The following is a 5,265-nucleotide window of genomic DNA, read 5'->3' as shown; positions in this document are numbered from 1 at the left end:
TTTCCCAATTTTTTGATTTTTTTGAATTTTTTATGCCCGTTTCAAAATGCGATCAAAATGGCGGGAATGACCATTCCTAGCTAGTGGTTGAATCTTGGAATTTTTTGGTGTTTATCTGATTAAATAGATACTTATGTACCTAGAAATGATTTTTGGAAAAAATAAAGAGCAAACTACAAGGCAGCTACAGTTCAAATTTGACCCGCTTCCAGCTGAATCGGCGGAAATTTGTCTTTTTCACGAGAGGTGGATTAAAACTTTTTACACCCAACCATTTGGTCAATTGTGCATTAAATATGTCCTAGTGTTTTATAAAACTGATTTGGTCCAATTTTGCAACAATTATTTGGGAGGTCCTTCACAAAAAAACCTCCTTTTGGGCACTCGAAAAATGGAAAATTGTCTTTTCGTCCAAAGAAAATGAAAACTTCCATAGGCAACATTGTTTGGAATTCCAAGATGTACCCTTGTGCACAATATGAGATCATTTAAACAAACTATGCCATGAATGTGGCCATAAGATTGATCATTTGTCTTGAAAGCCATGAATCTTCACGCATGATAGCTCGTTTCTGAGAACACTTTTTTAAAATGATTGCCGTATTATAAGTTTGTTATTTTTCCTGGGAACTTGGCCACATATAATGAAACAATGCGAAGGTTTTCCAATTTTTTTGTTTTTTTTAATTTTTTATGCCCGTTTCAAAATGCGGTCGAAATGGCAGGAATAACCGTTCCTAGCTAGTGGTTGAATCTTGGATTTTTTTTGGTGTTTCTCTGATTAAATAGATATTTATGTACCTAGAAATGATTTTTGGAAAAAATAAAGAGCAAATTATGATGTAGCTACAGTTCAAATTTGACCCGCTTCCAACTAAATCGGCGGAAATTTATCTTTTTCACGAGAGGTGAATCAAATTTTTTTACACCCAACCATTTGGTCAATTGTGTATTAAATATGTCCTAGTATTTTAGAAAATTGATTTGGTACAATTTTGCAACAAATATATGGTAGGTCCTTCACAAAAAACCTCTTTTCGGGCACTCAAAAAATGGAAAATGAATTTTCCGTGCAAAGAAAATGAAAACTCCCTTAGGCAACATTGTTTGAAATTACAAGATGCACCATTGTGTACAATATGAGATCATTTGAACAAATATTTGATAGGACTTTCACAAAAAAACTCATTTTGAGCACTGAAAAATGGAATGAAATTTTTTATCTTGAATCGATCATGACCAATTTATATGGTCATAAGGTCATCAAATGGTTTGCTGCGTTCTGATTGGATCATGGGCATATCACGCGGATCACGCATCAACGACCGTCGGATGCTTCCGGATCCAACGGCCCAAACCCACCCGAGCCGAAACCCTAGTCTGTCCTCATGGACATTTTCCACCCACCCCCCCGGACAGGGATCAGGTGACATGCACCTTTGCATGTCACCGTGTGACTTGCGGCACAAATTCATATTTAAACATTGTAAAAAATCTGAAAAAAATCATGCATGTTCATAGCACATATTAAGATAATCCCTAAAAAATTCAGATCAAAATTCGAAACATACATCAAGAAGCAAAAAAGAGAAATCTGTTATGAATAGTTGCGAATGGTTCTCTGTATACTATTCACATATGAGTTTCTCTTTTTTGCTTCTTGGTGTATGTATCGAATTTTGATCTGAATTTTTTAGGGATTATCTTAATATGTGCTATGAACATGCATGATTTTTTTCAGATTTTTTTACAATGTTTAAATATAAATTTGGTCCGCAAGTCACACGGTGACATGCAAAGGTGCATGTCACCTGATCCCTGTCGCCCCCACCCCCCGCCTCCATTCTTTCTCTCATTCCTCCCTCCCCTGCCTCCATTCTTTCGCTCCAGATCCGCCACCACCCCGTCGCTGCCCCCTCCTTCCCCATCCCGCCGCGGCGAGGAGATCCATTCCCGCCGCCGCCGTCGCCCCCGACCCCTTCTCCCCGATTCAGACCACATCCTCCCACCATAGCTCGCCGCCGGGCCTCCCCATCCCCTCCTCGCAGATCCAGAGCTGTGAGGTCTGTCTCTCTGACCTCGACCTGCCCCTCCCGCGATTCCCACTGCCGCCACCCCACCCCAACCCACCACTGTCGACCTCGTCTCCGCCACGCACCCTCTCCCCTCGCCTTCATCCCGCAGATCCACCAGTCACTTCACCACCCACGCCGGTGGATTCCGGCAAGTCCATGAAGCGCCCATGACGTGGACCCCGCAATGGCGGCAGAAGTGACCGTGCCACCGCTTCCCCTTCCCCGCCGCCTTTGTCCACCCCGCAAGCTTCCTCCTCCTCCCCTCTCACCCCACGCCACCACCTCTCCATATCTCCCCAATCCCACCCCCACACGTCCAGATCTTGAGGCGGCTCAGGTGAGGCAGCGCAACCCGCTCCGCCCCGGAACCCCGTGGACTGTGGTGGTGGTGGCAGCGCCCGACCGGCCAGCAGTGGGATGGCGTACGTGGCCCACGCCTTCTTCATCACCGACGAGGATGACCTAGTGGGCGGCGCCGGTCAAGGAGATCGCCTTCGCCGCCGCGCTCCTCGCGCTTGGCGTCGTCGCCGGCCTCGTCATGGCCGCCCACCGCGTCTGCGGCGACCACTCCCATGGTGAGACTGATATCCGTCTCTCTGTCTACCCTCGATTAGGATTTGCAGTTGCTTTGTTTGGTGATGAAATGGGGAACTCAGAGAGGGAGGGGCTCCTACCCCTGCACCCCGTTATTTGTACTTGCATTTCAGAGAGTATTCATTTGTAATGCTGGTCTGAATAAAAATCGAAGATCCTAGAGTTTTTCATGTGTGGCTGAACTAATTGTGTCTGTCTGTTAGTTTGAGCCATTCTGCAGATAAGGTATCTGGTTATGCAGAACTGCAGATCGTAGAAAAGATAATTCAGACATGTTTGTGCTAATGAATTTTGAGAAACTGGCCAAATGGACTAAAAGATAGATGCAGAATCATGTGTGAATAGGAATTGTTATTACAAACTTATGTCATGCTTACTGGCACTCAATCCCATCAGTGTGCCAAGCCCATATGTAGCAAAGTGTTACGAAGTTCTGAAGACGCATTTTTGTTTGCTTCAATCCGTAGACATGTCAAGTCCTTTTGCACAATGTTGGTAAGCGCCTGATGCATACAACTTCAATCTGTAAGGAGGGGCTAATAGCATATACGTACTTACGGCCGGTTGTTGCAATTTGAAGATACTTTCAGGGTGCATGCGTATTAGGTTGTTAACTTGTTCCAGAGTACCGATCACTCTATATTTCTAGCCGTTCCTGATGTATGTCTCTGTTTTTCTGGATACAGGGATTTTTTCTGGATACAGGGATTTTCTTTAGAGTGCTGGGCGTAGTGATATTCATCCCTGGGTTCTACTACACAAGAATAGCGTATTATGCTTACAAAGGGTACCAGGGCTTCTCTTTTGCCAACATCCCTCCTACCTAGCGGGCGTAGTTTCGTCAGGTCAAGCGGTTGTATCCCACTTATTTGGAATCAATAATAACAAAGCAGATAATATTACATTACTTCACTAAACTGTTCTTTTTATCCTGTAGATTAAATCTCTTTGTTTAAGAGGTCCTGTTCTTTGCTTTTATCTATTCACTAAAGATGCTTGTTTCTTCCAGCACTTTGTTATGCGATGTCAACATTGTTTGATATTGTGTTTTGCAATGAAACGATAGTGCACTGAATCAGCTCCATTTGTTTGCCCGTGTACACTAGCAGCAGGAGCTCAGGCACCCCGTGTACACTAGCAGCTTGAGTGTTTGTGTTTGTGAAGGCTGCCATGTTCACTACATGCTAAATCATTCACTCCTGGATATTCCATGTTCACCGAATGTCTATTTTGTCATGTGCCAACTTAAATGCTCTAAACAATTTACATGTTAATAACGAGTGTCGAGTTATGCTCTTCCTGTCAATTACATGTACCTTTTATTAGTTATTAATTATGATTCTTATAGATTTAGAGCTGTTAATTATGCTTCTATTTCATTGTTGACCCTGCAATAAAAGACTGTTAATGTGGTTAGCATTATGATTTTCATGTCCATCCAAATGGTATTTTGTGCTTTCCAAAGTGATCTGTACCTAACTGCTTGCTTATATACTTGTTCTGTATTTTGTTCTTAATTGCTTTTATTATTTGTAGTACTAACAATGTAGATTTCCTCTGACAGGAGCTCTATGCAAAAGAAGCTCCATGCAAAAGCAGATTGAAAGGAGGTCCATGTTGAAGAAGATTGATAGGAGCAGTAGAGCTTGTAATACTGTATTACTGTGATTGCCATTGTATTTCTGTTGTATGATGTATCTGTGTTTACCTATATAAAAATGTATCCGTGTTGTAATACTGTGATTGCCATTCTAGTTATTATTTCAAACAATGTTTTTTGTCGGTGTTGATTTAAATATTGGTTACTTATTTACCGTCAAATTGAAATATGAAGAACTGACCTTGGGACCCATTACTAGAAACTGACAATTAGGACACGTCTTATGAGAAAAAAACTGAAACTATTGAGCCAAGAAGGCCATGGTCCAAAAATTCAAAAGGCTGAATTATTGGGCTTGACTCATATAGCCGAACAAAATTTGTATGAAAATAATTATAGGAAGACCGAATTGTTGGGCTTGGCCCAAGTAAAGCACCGACTGAATTGTTGGGCTCGGCCCAAGTAAAGCACCGACTGCATTATTGGGCTAGGCCCATGTAGAAAACCGAATTGGACCGGGCTGAATCTTATGCCACATCAGCTTGCCATGCTGGATGCCTACGTGGCCTGGGGAGGTTGCTAGTGACCAAAAATTTGGTCGTGGAACCAACGACCTTTTACAGAAGGTCAATAATTTCAGTTTACGACCGCCAGCTTTTGACCTTCTGGTTTTGGTCACAAAAAGGTCGCAAATGAAAAACTATGACCTTTCAGAGACCAATAGTGAGGGTCACAAGTTGACATACTTCTTGTAGTGGTTGGATGAATAGTAATATCAGAGATAAAGGGGTTACCTTAGTCCGAGAACCTAGGGTTACAAATCCTAGCCGGCTTTGTCAGTGGACACAGAGTCCTTCACAATTCTGCTATCTTTGTCTTGTACGACTAGTCATCCATGGGTCTTCCTAAATGCGTCACGGGCCGACCAATGTGGTGCAGGACGGAACCAAACGAAGGGCCTCACCTCGACCCACCGGACCTCACGCGGTGACACAC

At 42.9% G+C, this 5,265-nt stretch overlaps 1 long non-coding RNA gene across 1 annotated transcript; it reads left to right on the top strand.

Moving 5' to 3' along the window:
• The first annotated feature begins 2,665 nt into the window (after positions 1 to 2,665).
• On the top strand, positions 2,666 to 4,465 carry LOC147966306 (uncharacterized). The gene is made up of 2 exons (XR_015608834.1): positions 2,666 to 3,456; positions 4,234 to 4,465. It is a non-coding gene; the product is annotated as an uncharacterized LOC147966306 (long non-coding RNA).
• The last annotated feature ends 800 nt before the right edge of the window (positions 4,466 to 5,265 follow it).

The sequence above is a fragment of the Triticum urartu genome, chromosome 6A, assembly GCF_056163025.1.
Source record: "Triticum urartu cultivar PI428250 chromosome 6A, HENAU_Tu73, whole genome shotgun sequence".
In the NCBI taxonomy this organism is placed as follows: domain Eukaryota; kingdom Viridiplantae; phylum Streptophyta; class Magnoliopsida; order Poales; family Poaceae; genus Triticum; species Triticum urartu.
Note: the sequence above shows the minus strand (reverse complement) of the source record. Positions and strands in the feature narration are given on the sequence as shown.